The sequence below is a fragment of the Salminus brasiliensis genome, chromosome 3, assembly GCF_030463535.1.
Source record: "Salminus brasiliensis chromosome 3, fSalBra1.hap2, whole genome shotgun sequence".
Lineage (NCBI taxonomy): Eukaryota > Metazoa > Chordata > Actinopteri > Characiformes > Bryconidae > Salminus > Salminus brasiliensis.
In genome coordinates, this window is record NC_132880.1 from 49,182,719 (window position 1) to 49,202,078 (window position 19,360).

A 19,360-nucleotide genomic window follows, 5' to 3' on the forward strand; every position below is an offset into this window, starting at 1 on the left:
GAAAGAAATGAAGTCCTCAAGGCACTCTGCTGCAATTGATACCTGAGTTGCAAGTTGTGTAGTCCAATGGATCAGCTGCACTCTCCAGGATTTTGATTTAAAGCAAGATTCTCAAGGCAAAGCCTGTATTTCTTTTGCACTCAACATCTTGAGCAGAGTACAGGGCCCTCTGTTTGGAGATCAGATGAAGTGCAGCTTTGAAAGAAATCAAGTCCTCAAGGCACTCTGCTGCCATTGATACCTGAGTTGCAAGTTGTGAAGTCCAATGGATCAGCTGCACTCTCCAGGATTTTGATTTAAAGCAAGATTCTCAAGGCAAAGCCTGTATTTCTATTCCACTCAACATCTTGAGCAGAGTACAGGGACCTCTGTTTGGAGATCAGATGAAGTGCAGCTTTGAAACAAATCAAGTCCTCAAGGCACTCTGCTGCCATTGATACCTGAGTTGCAAGTTGTGAAGTCCAATGGATCAGCTGGACTCTCCAGGATTTTGATTTAAAGCAAGGTGCTCAAGGCTAATCAAGTGGATTGATGGCACAAAGTAATACAGCATTTCCATGTTCCCATTTGACTTGCATTTCAAGGGGTGTGTTTGGTTGCCTTTGATAGCTCAGTTGGTAGAGCGGAGGACTGTAGGTATTAAAATGGCCATCCTTAGTTCGCTGGTTCAAATCTGGCTCGAAGGACATCTTATTTTCTTTGTCATTTGGTTAAATCCCTAAGCTTGGCAAATCACAACAGAATCCGACTCATCCACTTTGTCAAAAAGAAACAGAGGACTTCCCTGACCGGGAACCAAACCCCTGCCGCGGCGGTGAGAGCGTCGAATCCTAGCCACTAGACCACCAGGGACAACAGCTGCACTGCGAACTGGAGAAAGACCCTTTCAAGCCCTAAACCGCCTATCCATCCACACTCTGTACATGCAATAGGGCTAAGAAGAAACAAAAGGTCTAAGACGTAATTGACACGCTGCTGCAAGGAGTCAGCCTGTAGGCCAAGCCTGGATTTCTTTTCCACTCAACATCCTGAGCAGAGTACGGGGCCCTCTGTTTGGAGATCAGATGAAGTGCAGCTTTGAAAGAAATCAAGTCCTCAAGGCACTCTGCTGCAATTGATATCTGAGTTGCAAGTTGTGTAGTCCAATGGATCAGCTGCACTCTCCAAGATTTTGATTTAAAGCAAGTTTCTCAAGGCTAATCAAGTGGATTGATGGCACAAAGCAATACAGCATTTCCATGTTCCCATTTGACTTGCATTTCAAGGTGTGTGTCTGGTTGCCTTAGATAGCTCAGTTGGTAGAGCGGAGGACTGTACGTATTAAAATGGCCATCCTTAGGTCGCTGGTTCAAATCCGGCTCGAAGGACATCTTATTTTCTTTGTCATTTGGCTAAATCCTTAAGCTTGGCTTATCACAACAGAATCCGACTCATCCACTTTGTCAAAAAGAAACAGAAGACTTCCCTGACCGGGAATTGAACCCGGGCCGCGGCTGTGAGAGCGCCGAATCCTAGCCACTACACCACCAGGGACAACAGCTGCACTGCAACCTGCAGAAAGACTCTTTCAAGCCCTAAACCGCCTATCCATCCACACTCTGTACATGCAATGGGGCTAAGAAGAAACAGAAGGTCTAAGACGTAATTGACACGCTGCTGCAAGGAGTCAGCCTGTAGGCAAAGCCTGTATTTCTTTTGCACTCAACATCATGAGCAGAGTAAGGGCCCTCTCTTTAGAGATCAGATGAAGTGCAGCTTTGAAACAAATCAAGTCCTCAAGGCACTCTGCTGCCATTGATACCTGAGTTGCAAGTTGTGAAGTCCAATGGATCAGCTGCACTCTCCAGGATTTTGATTTAAAGCAAGATTCTCAAGGCAAAGCCTGGATTTCTTTTCCACTCAACATCCTGAGCAGAGTACGGGGCCCTCTGTTTGGAGATCAGATGAAGTGCAGCTTTACAACAAATCAAGTCCTCAAGGCACTCTGCTGCCATTGATACCTGAGTTGCAAGTTGTGAAGTCCAATGGATCAGCTGGACTCTCCAGGATTTTGATTTAAAGCAAGATTCTCAAGGCAAAGCCTGTATTTCTTTTGCACTCAACATCTTGAGCAGAGTACAGGGCCCTCTGTTTGGGGATCAGATGAAGTGCAGCTTTGAAAGAAATCAAGTCCTCAAGGCACTCTGCTGCAATTGATACCTGAGTTGCAAGTTGTGAAGTCCAGTGGATCAGCTGCACTCTCCAGGATTTTGATTTAAAGCAAGATTCTCAAGGCAAAGCCTGTATTTCTATTCCACTCAACATCTTGAGCAGAGTATAGGGACCTCTGTTTGGAGATCAGATGAAGTGCAGCTTTGAAACAAATCAAGTCCTCAAGGCACTCTGCTGCCATTGATACCTGAGTTGCAAGTTGTGAAGTCCAATGGATCAGCTGGACTCTCCAGGATTTTGATTTAAAGCAAGTTTCTCAAGGCTAATCAAGTGGATTGATGGCACAAAGCAATACAGCATTTCCATGTTCCCATTTGACTTGCATTTCAAGGGGTGTGTTCGGTTGCCTTCGATAGCTCAGTTGGTAGAGCGGAGGACTGTAGGTATTAAAATGGCCATCCTTAGGTCGCTGGTTCAAATCCGGCTCGAAGGATATCTTATTTTCTTTGTCATTTGGCTAAATCCCTAAGCTTGGCAAATCACAACAGAATCCGACTCATCCACTTTGTCAAAAAGAAACAGAGGACTTCCCTGACCGGGAATCGAACCCAGGCCGCGGCGGTGAGAGCGCCGAATCCTAGCCACTAGACCACCAGGGACAACAGCTGCACTGCGACCTGCAGAAAGACTCTTTCAAGCCCTAAACCGTCTATACATCCACACTCTGTACATGCAATAGGGCTAAGAAGAAACAAAAGGTCTAAGACGTAATTAACACGCTGCTGCAAGGAGTCAGCCTGTAGGCAAAGCCTGTATTTCTTTTCCACTCAACATCATGAGCAGAGTAAGGGCCCTCTGTTTAGAGATCAGATGAAGTGCAGCTTTGAAAGAAATCAAGTCCTCAAGGCACTCTGCTGCCATTGATACCTGAGTTGCAAGTTGTGAAGTCCAATGGATCAGCTGCACTCTCCAGGATTTTGATTTAAAGCAAGATTCTCAAGGCAAAGCCTGTATTTCTTTTGCACTCAACATCTTGAGCAGAGTACGGGGCCCTTTGTTTGGAGATCAGATGAAGTGCAGCTTTGAAAGAAATCAAGTCCTCAAGGCACTCTGCTGCAATTGATACCTGAGTTGCAAGTTGTGTAGTCCAATGGATCAGCTGCACTCTCCAGGATTTTGATTTAAAGCAAGATTCTCAAGGCAAAGCCTGTATTTCTTTTGCACTCAACATCTTGAGCAGAGTACAGGGCCCTCTGTTTGGAGATCAGATGAAGTGCAGCTTTGAAAGAAATCAAGTCCTCAAGGCACTCTGCTGCCATTGATACCTGAGTTGCAAGTTGTGAAGTCCAATGGATCAGCTGGACTCTTCAGGATTTTGATGTAAAGCAAGGTTCTCAAGGCTAATCAAGTGGATTGATGGCACAAAGTAATACTGCATTTCCATGTTCCCATTTGACTTGCATTTAAAGGGGTGTGTTTGGTTGCATTTGATAGCTCAGTTGGTAGAGCGGAGGACTGTAGGTATTAAAATGGCCATCCTTAGGTCGCTGGTTCAAATCCGGCTCGAAGGACATCTTATTTTCTTTGTCATTTGGCTAAATCCCTAAGCTTGGCAAATCACAACAGAATCCGACTCATCCACTTTGTCAAAAAGAAACAGAGGACTTCCCTGACCGGGAATCGAACCCCGGACGCGGCGGTGAGAGCGTCGAATCCTAGCCACTAGACCACCAGGGACAACAGCTGCACTGCGAACTGGAGAAAGACTCTTTCAAGCCCTAAACCGCCTATCCATCCACACTCTGTACATGCAATAGGGCTAAGAAGAAACAAAAGGTCTAAGACGTAATTGACACGCTGCTGCAAGGAGTCAGCCTGTAGGCCAAGCCTGGATTTCTTTTCCACTCAACATCCTGAGCAGAGTACGGGGCCCTCTGTTTGGAGATCAGATGAAGTGCAGCTTTAAAACAAATCAAGTCCTCAAGGCACTCTGCTGCCATTGATACCTGAGTTGCAAGTTGTGAAGTCCAATGGATCAGCTGCACTCTCCAGGATTTTGATTTAAAGCAAGATTCTCAAGGCAAAGCCTGTATTTCTTTTGCACTCAACATCTTGAGCAGAGTACAGGGCCCTCTGTTTGGAGATCAGATGAAGTGCAGCTTTGAAAGAAATCAAGTCCTCAAGGCACTCTGCTGCCATTGATACCTGAGTTGCAAGTTGTGAAGTCCAGTGGATCAGCTGCACTCTCCAGGATTTTGATTTAAAGCAAGATTCTCAAGGCAAAGCCTGCATTTCTATTCCACTCAACATCTTGAGCAGAGTACAGGGACCTCTGTTTGGAGATCAGATGACGTGCAGCTTTGAAAGAAATCAAGTCCTCAAGGCACTCTGCTGCCATTGATACCTGAGTTGCAAGTTGTGAAGTCCAATGGATCAGCTGGACTCTCCAGGATTTTGATTTAAAGCAAGTTTCTCAAGGCTAATCAAGTGGATTGATGGCACAAAGCAATACAGCATTTCCATGTTCCCATTTGACTTGCATTTCAAGGGGTGTGTTAGGTTGCCTTCGATAGCTCAGTTGGTAGAGCGGGAGGACTGTAGGTATTAAAATGGTCATCCTTAGGTCGCTGGTTCAAATCCGGCTCGAAGGACATCTTATTTTCTTTGTCATTTGGCTAAATCCCTAAGCTTGGCAAATCACAACAGAATCCGACTCATCCACTTTGTCAAAAAAAAACAGAGGACTTCCCTGACCGGGAATCAAACTCAGGCCGCAGCGGTGAGAGCGCCGAATCCTAGCCACTAGACCACCAGGGACAACAGCTACACTGCGACCTGCAGAAAGACTCTTTCAAGCCCTAAACCGCCTTTCCATCCACACTCTGTACATGCAATGGGGCTAAGAAGAAACAAAAGGTCTAAGACATAATTGACACGCTGCTGCAAGGAGTCAGCCTGTAGGCAAAGCCTGTATTTCTTTTCCACTCAACATCATGAGCAGAGTAAGGGCCCTCTGTTTAGAGATCAGATGAAGTGCAGCTTTGAAACAAATCAAGTCCTCAAGGCACTCTGCTGCCATTGATACCTGAGTTGCAAGTTGTGAAGTCCAATGGATCAGCTGCACTCTCCAGGATTTTGATTTAAAGCAAGATTCTCAAGGCAAAGCCTGTATTTCTTTTGCACTCAACATCTTGAGCAGAGTACGGGGCCCTTTGTTTGGAGATCAGATGAAGTGCAGCTTTGAAAGAAATCAAGTCCTCAAGGCACTCTGCTGCAATTGATACCTGAGTTGCAAGTTGTGTAGTCCAATGGATCAGCTGCACTCTCCAGGATTTTGATTTAAAGCAAGATTCTCAAGGCAAAGCCTGTATTTCTTTTGCACTCAACATCTTGAGCAGAGTACAGGGCCCTCTGTTTGGAGATCAGATGAAGTGCAGCTTTGAAAGAAATCAAGTCCTCAAGGCACTCTGCTGCCATTGATACCTGAGTTGCAAGTTGTGAAGTCCAATGGATCAGCTGCACTCTCCAGGATTTTGATTTAAAGCAAGATTCTCAAGGCAAAGCCTGTATTTCTATTCCACTCAACATCTTGAGCAGAGTACATGGACCTCTGTTTGGAGATCAGATGAAGTGCAGCTTTGAAACAAATCAAGTCCTCAAGGCACTCTGCTGCCATTGATACCTGAGTTGCAAGTTGTGAAGTCCAATGGATCAGCTGGACTCTTCAGGATTTTGATTTAAAGCAAGGTTCTCAAGGCTAATCAAGTGGATTGATGGCACAAAGTAATACAGCATTTCCATGTTCCCATTTGACTTGCATTTCAAGGGGTGTGTTTGGTTGCCTTTGATAGCTCAGTTGGGAGAGCGGAGGACTGTAGGTATTAAAATGGCCATCCTTAGTTCGCTGGTTCAAATCCGGCTCGAAGGACATCTTATTTTCTTTGTCATTTGGTTAAATCCCTAAGCTTGGCAAATCACAACAGAATCCGACTCATCCACTTTGTCAAAAAGAAACAGAGGACTTCCCTGACCGGGAACCAAACCCCGGCCGCGGCGGTGAGAGCGTCGAATCCTAGCCACTAGACCACCAGGGACAACAGCTGCACTGCGAACTGGAGAAAGACTCTTTCAAGCCCTAAACCGCCTATCCATCCACACTCTGTACATGCAATAGGGCTAAGAAGAAACAAAAGGTCTAAGACGTAATTGACACGCTGCTGCAAGGAGTCAGCCTGTAGGCCAAGCCTGGATTTCTTTTCCACTCAACATCCTGAGCAGAGTACGGGGCCCTCTGTTTGGAGATCAGATGAAGTGCAGCTTTAAAACAAATCAAGTCCTCAAGGCACTCTGCTGCCATTGATACCTGAGTTGCAAGTTGTGAAGTCCAATGGATCAGCTGCACTCTCCAGGATTTTGATTTAAAGCAAGATTCTCAAGGCAAAGCCTGTATTTCTTTTGCACTCAACATCTTGAGCAGAGTACAGGGCCCTCTGTTTGGAGATCAGATGAAGTGCAGCTTTGAAAGAAATCAAGTCCTCAAGGCACTCTGCTGCCATTGATACCTGAGTTGCAAGTTGTGAAGTCCAGTGGATCAGCTGCACTCTCCAGGATTTTGATTTAAAGCAAGATTCTCAAGGCAAAGCCTGTATTTCTATTCCACTCAACATCTTGAGCAGAGTACAGGGACCTCTGTTTGGAGATCAGATGAAGTGCAGCTTTGAAAGAAATCAAGTCCTCAAGGCACTCTGCTGCCATTGATACCTGAGTTGCAAGTTGTGAAGTCCAATGGATCAGCTGGACTCTCCAGGATTTTGATTTAAAGCAAGTTTCTCAAGGCTAATCAAGTGGATTGATGGCACAAAGCAATACAGCATTTCCATGTTCCCATTTGACTTGCATTTCAAGGGGTGTGTTCGGTTGCCTTCGATAGCTCAGTTGGTAGAGCGGAGGACTGTAGGTATTAAAATGGTCATCCTTAGGTCGCTGGTTCAAATCCGGCTCGAAGGACATCTTATTTTCTTTGTCATTTGGTTAAATCCCTAAGCTTGGCAAATCACAACAGAATCCGACTCATCCACTTTGTCAAAAAGAAACAGAGGACTTCCCTGACCGGGAATCGAACTCAGGCCGCAGCGGTGAGAGCGTCGAATCCTAGCCACTAGACCACCAGGGACAACAGCTGCACTGCGAACTGGAGAAAGACTCTTTCAAGCCCTAAACCGCCTATCCATCCACACTCTGTACATGCAATAGGGCTAAGAAGAAACAAAAGGTCTAAGACGTAATTGACACGCTGCTGCAAGGAGTCAGCCTGTAGGCCAAGCCTGGATTTCTTTTCCACTCAACATCCTGAGCAGAGTACGGGGCCCTCTGTTTGGAGATCAGATGAAGTGCAGATTTAAAACAAATCAAGTCCTCAAGGCACTCTGCTGCCATTGATACCTGAGTTGCAAGTTGTGAAGTCCAATGGATCAGCTGCACTCTCCAGGATTTTGATTTAAAGCAAGATTCTAAAGGCAAAGCCTGTATTTCTATTCCACTCAACATCTTGAGCAGAGTACAGGGACCTCTGTTTGGAGATCAGATGAAGTACAGCTTTGAAACAAATCAAGTCCTCAAGGCACTCTGCTGCCATTGATACCTGAGTTGCAAGTTGTGAAGTCCAATGGATCAGCTGCACTCTCCAGGATTTTGATTTAAAGCAAGATTCTCAAGGCAAAGCCTGTATTTCTTTTGCACTCAACATCTTGAGCAGAGTATGGGGCCCTATGTTTGGAGATCAGATGAAGTGCAGCTTTGAAAGAAATCAAGTCCTCAAGGCACTCTGCTGCAATTGATACCTGAGTTGCAAGTTGTGTAGTCCAATGGATCAGCTGCACTCTCCAGGATTTTGATTTAAAGCAAGATTCTCAAGGCAAAGCCTGTATTTCTATTCCACTCAACATCTTGAGCAGAGTACAGGGACCTCTGTTTGGAGATCAGATGAAGTGCAGCTTTGAAACAAATCAAGTCCTCAAGGCACTCTGCTGCCATTGATACCTGAGTTGCAAGTTGTGAAGTCCAACGGATCAGCTGGACTCTCCAGGATTTTGATTTAAAGCAAGTTTCTCAAGGCTAATCAAGTGGATTGATGGCACAAAGCAATACAGCATTTCCATGTTCCCATTTGACTTGCATTTCAAGGGGTGTGTTCGGTTGCCTTTGATAGCTCAGTTGGTAGAGTGGAGGACTGTAGGTGTTAAATTGGCCATCATTAGGTCGCTGGTTCAAATCCAGCTCGAAGGACGTCTTATTTTCTTTCTCATTTGGTTAAATCCCTAAGCTTGGCAAATCACAACAGAATCCGACGCATCCACTTTGTCAAAAAGAAACAGTGGACTTCTCTGACCGGGAATCAAACCCCGGCCGCGGCGGTGAGAGCGTCGAAGCCTAGCCACTAGACCACCAGCTACAACAGCTGCACTGTGAACTGGAGAAAGACTCTTTCTAGCCCTAAACCGGCTATCCATCCACACTCTGTACATGCAATTGGGCTAAGAAAAAACAAAAGGTCTAAAACGTAATTGACACGCTGCTGCAAGGAGTCAGCCTGAAGGCAAAGCCTGTATTTCTATTCCACTCAACATCTTGAGCAGAGTACAGGGCCCTCTGTTTGGAGATCAGATGAAGTGCAGCTTTGAAACAAATCAAGTCCTCAAGGCACTCTGCTGCCATTGATACCTGAGTTGCAAGTTGTGAAGTCCAATGGATCAGCTGGACTCTCCAGGATTTTGACGTAAAGCAAGATTCTCAAGGCAAAGCCTGTATTTCTATTCCACTCAACATCTTGAGCAGAGTACAGGGCCCTCTGTTTGGAGATCAGATGAAGTGCAGCTTTGAAACAAATCAAGTCCTCAAGGCACTCTGCTGCCATTGATACCTGAGTTGCAAGTTGTGAAGTCCAATGGATCAGCTGGACTCTCCAGGATTTTGATTTAAAGCAAGTTTCTCAAGGCTAATCAAGTGGATTGATGGCACAAAGCAATACAGCATTTCCATGTTCCCATTTGACTTGCATTTCAAGGGGTGTGTTCGGTTGCCTTCGATAGCTCAGTTGGTAGAGCGGAGGACTGTAGGTATTAAAATGGCCATCTTTAGGTCGCTGGTTCAAATCCGGCTCGAAGGACATCTTATTTTCTTTGTCATTTGGCTAAATCCCTAAGCTTGGCAAATCACAACAGAATCCGACTCATCCACTTTGTCAAAAAGAAACAGAGGACTTCCCTGACCGGGAATCGAACCCAGGCCACGGCGGTGAGAGCGCCGAATCCTAGCCACTAGACCACCAGGGACAACAGCTGCACTGCGACCTGCAGAAAGACTCTTTCAAGCCCTAAACCGCCTATCCATCCACACTCTGTACATGCAATGGGGCTAAGAAGAAACAAAAGGTCTAAGATGTAATTAACACGCTGCTGCAAGGAGTCAGCCTGTAGGCAAAGCCTGTATTTCTTTTCCACTCAACATCATGAGCAGAGTAAGGGCCCTCTGTTTAGAGATCAGATGAAGTGCAGCTTTGAAACAAATCAAGTCCTCAAGGCACTCTGCTGCCATTGATACCTGAGTTGCAAGTTGTGAAGTCCAATGGATCAGCTGCACTCTCCAGGATTTTGATTTAAAGCAAGATTCTCAAGGCAAAGCCTGTATTTCTTTTGCACTCAACATCTTGAGCAGAGTACGGGGCCCTCTGTTTGGAGATCAGATGAAGTGCAGCTTTGAAAGAAATCAAGTCCTCAAGGCACTCTGCTGCAATTGATACCTGAGTTGCAAGTTGTGAAGTCCAGTGGATCAGCTGCACTCTCCAGGATTTTGATTTAAAGCAAGATTCTCAAGGCAAAGCCTGTATTTCTTTTGCACTCAACATCTTGAGCAGAGTACGGGGCCCTCTGTTTGGAGATCAGATGAAGTGCAGCTTTGAAAGAAATCAAGTCCTCAAGGCACTCTGCTGCAATTGATACCTAAGTTGCAAGTTGTGTAGTCCAATGGATCAGCTGCACTCTCCAGGATTTTGATTTAAAGCAAGTTTCTCAAGGCTAATCAAGTGGATTGATGGCACAAAGCAATACAGCATTTCCATGTTCCCATTTGACATGCATTTCAAGGGGTGTGTCCGGTTGCCTTCGATAGCTCAGTTGGTAGAGCGGAGGACTGTAGGTATTAAAATGGCCATCCTTAGGTCGCTGGTTCAAATCCGGCTCGAAGGACATCTTATTTTCTTTGTCATTTGGCTAAATCCCTAAGCTTGGCAAATCACAACAGAATCCGACTCATCCACTTTGTCAAAAAGAAACAGAGGACTTCCCTGACCGGGAATCGAACCCATGCCGCAGCGGTGAGAGCACCGAATCCTAGCCACTAGACCACCAGGGACAACAACTGCACTGCGACCTGCAGAAAGACTCTTTCAAGCCCTAAACCGCCTATCCATCCACACTCTGTACATGCAATGGGGCTAAGAAGAAACAAAAGGTCTAAGACGTAATTGACACGCTGCTGCAAGGAGTCAGCCTGTAGGCAAAGCCTGTATTTCTTTTCCACTCAACATCATGAGCAGAGTAAGGGCCCTCTGTTTAGAGATCAGATGAAGTGCAGCTTTGAAACAAATCAAGTCCTCAAGGCACTCTGCTGCCATTGATACCTGAGTTGCAAGTTGTGAAGTCCAATGGATCAGCTGCACTCTCCAGGATTTTGATTTAAAGCAAGATTCTCAAGGCAAAGCCTGTATTTCTTTTGCACTCAACATCTTGAGCAGAGTACGGGGCCCTATGTTTGGAGATCAGATGAAGTTCAGCTTTGAAAGAAATCAAGTCCTCAAGGCACTCTGCTGCAATTGATACCTGAGTTGCAAGTTGTGTAGTCCAATGGATCAGCTGCACTCTCCAGGATTTTGATTTAAAGCAAGTTTCTCAAGGCAAAGCCTGTATTTCTTTTACACTCAACATCTTGAGCAGAGTACGGGGCCCTCTGTTTGGAGATCAGATGAAGTGCAGCTTTGAAAGAAATGAAGTCCTCAAGGCACTCTGCTGCAATTGATACCTGAGTTGCAAGTTGTGTAGTCCAATGGATCAGCTGCACTCTCCAGGATTTTGATTTAATGCAAGATTCTCAAGGCAAAGCCTGTATTTCTATTCCACTCAACATCTTGAGCAGAGTACAGGGACCTCTGTTTGGAGATCAGATGAAGTGCAGCTTTGAAACAAATCAAGTCCTCAAGGCACTCTGCTGCCATTGATACCTGAGTTGCAAGTTGTGAAGTCCAATGGATCAGCTGCACTCTCCAGGATTTTGATTTAAAGCAAGATTCTCAAGGCAAAGCCTGTATTTCTTTTGCACTCAACATCTTGAGCAGAGTACAGGGCCCTCTGTTTGGAGATCAGATGAAGTGCAGCTTTGAAAGAAATCAAGTCCTCAAGGCACTCTGCTGCCATTGATACCTGAGTTGCAAATTGTGAAGTCCAGTGGATCAGCTGCACTCTCCAGGATTTTGATTTAAAGCAAGATTCTCAAGGCAAAGCCTGTATTTCTTTTGCACTCAACATCTTGAGCAGAGTACGGGGCCCTCTGTTTGGAGATCAGATGAAGTGCAGCTTTGAAAGAAATCAAGTCCTCAAGGCACTCTGCTGCAATTGATACCTGAGTTGCAAGTTGTGAAGTCCAGTGGATCAGCTGCACTCTCCAGGATTTTGATTTAAAGCAAGATTCTCAAGGCAAAGCCTGTATTTCTTTTGCACTCAACATCTTTAGCAGAGTACGGGGCCCTCTGTTTGGAGATCAGATGAAGTGCAGCTTTGAAAGAAATCAAGTCCTCAAGGCACTCTGCTGCCATTGATACCTGAGTTGCAAGTTGTGAAGTCCAATGGATCAGCTGGACTCTCCAGGATTTTGATTTAAAGCAAGGTTCTCAAGGCTAATCAAGTGGATTGATGGCACAAAGTAATACAGCATTTCCATGTTCCCATTTGACTTGCATTTCAAGGGGTGTGTTTGGTTGCCTTTGATAGCTCAGTTGGTAGAGCGGAGGACTGTAGGTATTAAAATGGCCATCCTTAGTTCGCTGGTTCAAATCCGGCTCGAAGGACATCTTATTTTCTTTGTCATTTGGTTAAATCCCTAAGCTTGGCAAATCACAACAGAATCCGACTCATCCACTTTGTCAAAAAGAAACAGAGGACTTCCCTGACCGGGAACCAAACCCCGGCCGCGGCGGTGAGAGCATCGAATCCTAGCCACTAGACCACCAGGGACAACAGCTAGACTGCGACCTGGAGAAAGACTCTTTCAAGCCCTAAACCGCCTATCCATCCACACTCTGTACATGCAATAGGGCTAAGAAGAAACAAAAGGTCTAAGACGTAATTGACACGCTGCTGCAAGGAGTCAGCCTGTAGGCCAAGCCTGGATTTCTTTTCCACTCAACATCCTGAGCAGAGTACGGGGCCCTCTGTTTCGAGATCAGATGAAGTGCAACTTTAAAACAAATCAAGTCCTCAAGGCACTCTGCTGCCATTGATACCTGAGTTGCAAGTTGTGAAGTCCAATGGATCAGCTGCACTCTCCAGGATTTTGATTTAAAGCAAGATTCTCAAGGCAAAGCCTGTATTTCTTTTGCACTCAACATCTTGAGCAGAGTACAGGGCCCTCTGTTTGGAGATCAGATGAAGTGCAGCTTTGAAAGAAATCAAGTCCTCAAGGCACTCTGCTGCCATTGATACCTGAGTTGCAAGTTGTGAAGTCCAATGGATCAGCTGCACTCTCCAGGATTTTGATTTAAAGCAAGTTTCTCAAGGCTAATCAAGTGGATTGATGGCACAAAGCCTGGATTTCTTTTCCACTCAACATCCTGAGCAGAGTACGGGGCCCTCTGTTTGGAGATCAGATGAAGTGCAGCTTTAAAACAAATCAAGTCCTCAAGGCACTCTGCTGCCATTGATACCTGAGTTGCAAGTTGTAAAGTCCAATGGATCAGCTGCACTCTCCAGGATTTTGATTTAAAGCAAGATTCTCAAGGCAAAGCCTGTATTTCTTTTGCACTCAACATCTTGAGCAGAGTACGGGGCCCTATGTTTGGAGATCAGATGAAGTGCAGCTTTGAAAGAAATCAAGTCCTCAAGGCACTCTGCTGCAATTGATACCTGTGTTGCAAGTTGTGTAGTCCAATGGATCAGCTGCACTCTCCAGAATTTTGATTTAAAGCAAGATTCTCAAGGCAAAGCCTGTATTTCTTTTGCACTCAACATCATGAGCAGAGTACAGGGCCCTCTGTTTGGAGATCAGATGAAGTGCAGCTTTGAAACAAATCAAGTCCTCAAGGCACTCTGCTGCCATTGATACCTGAGTTGCAAGTTGTGAAGTCCAATGGATCAGCTGCACTCTCCAGGATTTTGATTTAAAGCAAGATTCTCAAGGCAAAGCCTGTATTTCTATTCCACTCAACATCTTGAGCAGAGTACAGGGACCTCTGTTTGGAGATCAGATGAAGTGCAGCTTTGAAAGAAATCAAGTCCTCAAGGCACTCTGCTGCCATTGATACCTGAGTTGCAAGTTGTGAAGTCCAATGGATCAGCTGGACTCTCCAGGATTTTGATTTAAAGCAAGTTTCTCAAGGCTAATCAAGTGGATTGATGGCACAAAGCAATACAGCATTTCCATGTTCCCATTTGACTTGCATTTCAAGGGGTGTGTCCGGTTGCCTTCGATAGCTCAGTTGGTAGAGCGGAGGACTGTAGATATTAAAATGGCCATCCTTAGGTCGCTGGTTCAAATCCGGCTCGAAGGACATCTTATTTTCTTTGTCATTTGGCTAAATCCCTAAGCTTGGCAAATCACAACAGAATCCGACTCATCCACTTTGTCAAAAAGAAACAGAGGACTTCCCTGACCGGGAATCGAACCCGGGCCGCGGCAGTGAGAGCGCCGAATCCTAGCCACTAGACCACCAGGAACAACAGCTGCACTGCAACCTGCAGAAAGACTCTTTCAAGCCCTAAACCACCTATCCATCCACACTCTGTACATGCAATGGGGCTAAGAAGAAACAAAAGGTCTAAGACGTAATTGACACGCTGCTGCAAGGAGTCAGCCTGTAGGCAAAGCCTGTATTTCTTTTCCACTCAACATCATGAGCAGAGTAAGGGCCCTCTGTTTAGAGATCAGATGAAGTGCAGCTTTGAAACAAATCAAGTCCTCAAGGCACTCTGCTGCCATTGATACCTGAGTTGCAAGTTGTGAAGTCCAATGGATCAGCTGCACTCTCCAGGATTTTGATTTAAAGCAAGATTCTCAAGGCAAAGCCTGTATTTCTTTTGCACTCAACATCTTGAGCAGAGTACAGGGCCTTCTGTTTGGAGATCAGATGAAGTGCAGCTTTGAAAGAAATCAAGTCCTCAAGGCACTCTGCTGCAATTGATACCTGAGTTGCAAGTTGTGTAGTCCAATGGATCAGCTGCACTCTCCAGGATTTTGATTTAAAGCAAGTTTCTCAAGGCTAATCAAGTGGATTGATGGCACAAAGCAATACAGCATTTCCATGTTCCCATTTGACTTGCATTTCAAGGGGTGTGTTTGGTTGCCTTCGATAGCTCAGTTGGTAGAGCGGAGGACTGTAGGTATTAAAATGGCCATCCTTAGGTCGCTGGTTCAAATCCGGCTCGAAGGACATCTTATTTTCTTTGTCATTTGGCTAAATCCCTAAGCTTGGCAAATCACAACAGAATCCGACTCATCCACTTTGTCAAAAAGAAACAGAGGACTTCCCTGACCGGGAATCGAACCCGGGCCGCGGCGGTGAGAGCGCCGAATCCTAGCCACTAGACCACCAGGGACAACAGCTGAACTGTTACCTGCAGAAAGACTCTTTCAAGCCCTAAACCGCCTATCCATCCACACTCTGTACATGCAATGGGGCTAAGAAGAAACAAAAGGTCTAAGACGTAATTGACACGCTGCTGCAAGGAGTCAGCCTGTAGGCAAAGCCTGTATTTCTTTTCCACTCAACATCATGAGCAGAGTAAGGGCCCTCTGTTTAGAGATCAGATGAAGTGCAGCTTTGAAACAAATCAAGTCCTCAAGGCACTCTGCTGCCATTGATACCTGAGTTGCAAGTTGTGAAGTCCAATGGATCAGCTGCACTCTCCAGGATTTTGATTTAAAGCAAGATTCTCAAGGCAAAGCCTGTATTTCTTTTGCACTCAACATCTTTAGCAGAGTACGGGGCCCTCTGTTTGGAGATCAGATGAAGTGCAGCTTTGAAAGAAATCAAGTCCTCAAGGCACTCTGCTGCCATTGATACCTGAGTTGCAAGTTGTGAAGTCCAATGGATCAGCTGGACTCTCCAGGATTTTGATTTAAAGCAAGGTTCTCAAGGCTAATCAAGTGGATTGATGGCACAAAGTAATACAGCATTTCCATGTTCCCATTTGACTTGCATTTCAAGGGGTGTGTTTGGTTGCCTTTGATAGCTCAGTTGGTAGAGCGGAGGACTGTAGGTATTAAAATGGCCATCCTTAGTTCGCTGGTTCAAATCCGGCTCGAAGGACATCTTATTTTCTTTGTCATTTGGTTAAATCCCTAAGCTTGGCAAATCACAACAGAATCCGACTCATCCACTTTGTCAAAAAGAAACAGAGGACTTCCCTGACCGGGAACCAAACCCCGGCCGCGGCGGTGAGAGCATCGAATCCTAGCCACTAGACCACCAGGGACAACCGCCAGACTGCGACCTGGAGAAAGACTCTTTCAAGCCCTAAACCGCCTATCCATCCACACTCTGTACATGCAATAGGGCTAAGAAGAAACAAAAGGTCTAAGACGTAATTGACACGCTGCTGCAAGGAGTCAGCCTGTAGGCCAAGCCTGGATTTCTTTTCCACTCAACATCCTGAGCAGAGTACGGGGCCCTCTGTTTGGAGATCAGATGAAGTGCAACTTTAAAACAAATCAAGTCCTCAAGGCACTCTGCTGCCATTGATACCTGAGTTGCAAGTTGTGAAGTCCAATGGATCAGCTGCACTCTCCAGGATTTTGATTTAAAGCAAGATTCTCAAGGCAAAGCCTGTATTTCTTTTGCACTCAACATCTTGAGCAGAGTACAGGGCCCTCTGTTTGGAGATCAGATGAAGTGCAGCTTTGAAAGAAATCAAGTCCTCAAGGCACTCTGCTGCCATTGATACCTGAGTTGCAAATTGTGAAGTCCAGTGGATCAGCTGCACTCTCCAGGATTTTGATTTAAAGCAAGATTCTCAAGGCAAAGCCTGTATTTCTTTTGCACTCAACATCTTGAGCAGAGTACGGGGCCCTCTGTTTGGAGATCAGATGAAGTGCAGCTTTGAAAGAAATCAAGTCCTCAAGGCACTCTGCTGCAATTGATACCTGAGTTGCAAGTTGTGAAGTCCAGTGGATCAGCTGCACTCTCCAGGATTTTGATTTAAAGCAAGATTCTCAAGGCAAAGCCTGTATTTCTTTTGCACTCAACATCTTTAGCAGAGTACGGGGCCCTCTGTTTGGAGATCAGATGAAGTGCAGCTTTGAAAGAAATCAAGTCCTCAAGGCACTCTGCTGCCATTGATACCTGAGTTGCAAGTTGTGAAGTCCAATGGATCAGCTGGACTCTCCAGGATTTTGATTTAAAGCAAGGTTCTCAAGGCTAATCAAGTGGATTGATGGCACAAAGTAATACAGCATTTCCATGTTCCCATTTGACTTGCATTTCAAGGGGTGTGTTTGGTTGCCTTTGATAGCTCAGTTGGTAGAGCGGAGGACTGTAGGTATTAAAATGGCCATCCTTAGTTCGCTGGTTCAAATCCGGCTCGAAGGACATCTTATTTTCTTTGTCATTTGGTTAAATCCCTAAGCTTGGCAAATCACAACAGAATCCGACTCATCCACTTTGTCAAAAAGAAACAGAGGACTTCCCTGACCGGGAACCAAACCCCGGCCGCGGCGGTGAGAGCATCGAATCCTAGCCACTAGACCACCAGGGACAACAGCTAGACTGCGACCTGGAGAAAGACTCTTTCAAGCCCTAAACCGCCTATCCATCCACACTCTGTACATGCAATAGGGCTAAGAAGAAACAAAAGGTCTAAGACGTAATTAACACGCTGCTGCAAGGAGTCAGCCTGTAGGCCAAGCCTGGATTTCTTTTCCACTCAACATCCTGAGCAGAGTACGGGGCCCTCTGTTTGGAGATCAGATGAAGTGCAACTTTAAAACAAATCAAGTCCTCAAGGCACTCTGCTGCCATTGATACCTGAGTTGCAAGTTGTGAAGTCCAATGGATCAGCTGCACTCTCCAGGATTTTGATTTAAAGCAAGATTCTCAAGGCAAAGCCTGTATTTCTTTTGCACTCAACATCTTGAGCAGAGTACAGGGCCCTCTGTTTGGAGATCAGATGAAGTGCAGCTTTGAAAGAAATCAAGTCCTCAAGGCACTCTGCTGCCATTGATACCTGAGTTGCAAGTTGTGAAGTCCAATGGATCAGCTGCACTCTCCAGGATTTTGATTTAAAGCAAGTTTCTCAAGGCTAATCAAGTGGATTGATGGCACAAAGCCTGGATTTCTTTTCCACTCAACATCCTGAGCAGAGTACGGGGCCCTCTGTTTGGAGATCAGATGAAGTGCAGCTTTAAAACAAATCAAGTCCTCAAGGCACTCTGCTGCCATTGATACCTGAGTTGCAAGTTGTAAAGTCCAATGGATCAGCTGCACTCTCCAGGATTTTGATTTAAAGCAAGATTCTCAAGGCAAAGCCTGTATTTCTTTTGCACTCAACATCTTGAGCAGAGTACGGGGCCCTCTGTTTGGAGATCAGATGAAGTGCAGCTTTGAAAGAAATCAAGTCCTCAAGGCACTCTGCTGCAATTGATACCTGAGTTGCAAGTTGTGAAGTCCAGTGGATCAGCTGCACTCTCCAGGATTTTGATTTAAAGCAAGATTCTCAAGGCAAAGCCTGTATTTCTTTTGCACTCAACATCTTTAGCAGAGTACGGGGCCCTCTGTTTGGAGATCAGATGAAGTGCAGCTTTGAAAGAAATCAAGTCCTCAAGGCACTCTGCTGCCATTGATACCTGAGTTGCAAGTTGTGAAGTCCAATGGATCAGCTGGACTCTCCAGGATTTTGATTTAAAGCAAGGTTCTCAAGGCTAATCAAGTGGATTGATGGCACAAAGTAATACAGCATTTCCATGTTCCCATTTGACTTGCATTTCAAGGGGTGTGTTTGGTTGCCTTTGATAGCTCAGTTGGTAGAGTGGAGGACTGTAGGTATTAAAATGGCCATCCTTAGTTCGCTGGTTCAAATCCGGCTCGAAGGACATCTTATTTTCTTTGTCATTTGGTTAAATCCCTAAGCTTGGCAAATCACAACAGAATCCGACTCATCCACTTTGTCAAAAAGAAACAGAGGACTTCCCTGACCGGGAACCAAACCCCGGCCGCGGCGGTGAGAGCATCGAATCCTAGCCACTAGACCACCAGGGACAACAGCTAGACTGCGACCTGGAGAAAGACTCTTTCAAGCCCTAAACCGCCTATCCATCCACACTCTGTACATGCAATAGGGCTAAGAAGAAACAAAAGGTCTAAGACGTAATTGACACGCTGCTGCAAGGAGTCAGCCTGTAGGCCAAGCCTGGATTTCTTTTCCACTCAACATCCTGAGCAGAGTACGGGGCCCTCTGTTTGGAGATCAGATGAAGTGCAACTTTAAAACAAATCAAGTCCTCAAGGCACTCTGCTGCCATTGATACCTGAGTTGCAAGTTGTGAAGTCCAATGGATCAGCTGCACTCTCCAGGATTTTGATTTAAAGCAAGATTCTCAAGGCAAAGCCTGTATTTCTTTTGCACTCAACATCTTGAGCAGAGTACAGGGCCCTCTGTTTGGAGATCAGATGAAGTGCAGCTTTGAAAGAAATCAAGTCCTCAAGGCACTCTGCTGCCATTGATACCTGAGTTGCAAGTTGTGAAGTCCAATGGATCAGCTGCACTCTCCAGGATTTTGATTTAAAGCAAGTTTCTCAAGGCTAATCAAGTGGATTGATGGCACAAAGCCTGGATTTCTTTTCCACTCAACATCCTGAGCAGAGTACGGGGCCCTCTGTTTGGAGATCAGATGAAGTGCAGCTTTAAAACAAATCAAGTCCTCAAGGCACTCTGCTGCCATTGATACCTGA

General features: G+C 45.5%; 8 non-coding genes across 8 annotated transcripts; 5 read left to right on the forward strand and 3 right to left on the reverse strand.

Moving 5' to 3' along the window:
• Positions 1 to 2,557: 2,557 nt before the first annotated feature.
• On the forward strand, positions 2,558 to 2,644 carry trnay-gua (transfer RNA tyrosine (anticodon GUA)). The gene is given in 2 exon segments: positions 2,558 to 2,594; positions 2,609 to 2,644. It is a non-coding gene; the product is annotated as a tRNA-Tyr (tRNA).
• A 94-nt stretch (positions 2,645 to 2,738) lies between these two features.
• On the reverse strand, positions 2,739 to 2,810 carry trnae-cuc (transfer RNA glutamic acid (anticodon CUC)). The gene has a single exon. It is a non-coding gene; the product is annotated as a tRNA-Glu (tRNA).
• A 4,261-nt stretch (positions 2,811 to 7,071) lies between these two features.
• Positions 7,072 to 7,158, forward strand: trnay-gua (transfer RNA tyrosine (anticodon GUA)). Its single transcript is given in 2 exon segments — positions 7,072 to 7,108; positions 7,123 to 7,158. It is a non-coding gene; the product is annotated as a tRNA-Tyr (tRNA).
• Positions 7,159 to 9,410: 2,252 nt separating this feature from the next.
• Positions 9,411 to 9,482, reverse strand: trnae-cuc (transfer RNA glutamic acid (anticodon CUC)). Its single transcript has one exon. It is a non-coding gene; the product is annotated as a tRNA-Glu (tRNA).
• Positions 9,483 to 10,307: 825 nt separating this feature from the next.
• trnay-gua (transfer RNA tyrosine (anticodon GUA)) lies at positions 10,308 to 10,394 on the forward strand. Its single transcript is given in 2 exon segments — positions 10,308 to 10,344; positions 10,359 to 10,394. It is a non-coding gene; the product is annotated as a tRNA-Tyr (tRNA).
• A 3,485-nt stretch (positions 10,395 to 13,879) lies between these two features.
• Positions 13,880 to 13,966, forward strand: trnay-gua (transfer RNA tyrosine (anticodon GUA)). Its single transcript is given in 2 exon segments — positions 13,880 to 13,916; positions 13,931 to 13,966. It is a non-coding gene; the product is annotated as a tRNA-Tyr (tRNA).
• A 792-nt stretch (positions 13,967 to 14,758) lies between these two features.
• trnay-gua (transfer RNA tyrosine (anticodon GUA)) lies at positions 14,759 to 14,845 on the forward strand. The gene is given in 2 exon segments: positions 14,759 to 14,795; positions 14,810 to 14,845. It is a non-coding gene; the product is annotated as a tRNA-Tyr (tRNA).
• A 94-nt stretch (positions 14,846 to 14,939) lies between these two features.
• trnae-cuc (transfer RNA glutamic acid (anticodon CUC)) lies at positions 14,940 to 15,011 on the reverse strand. Its single transcript has one exon. It is a non-coding gene; the product is annotated as a tRNA-Glu (tRNA).
• Between the last annotated feature and the right edge of the window lie 4,349 nt (positions 15,012 to 19,360).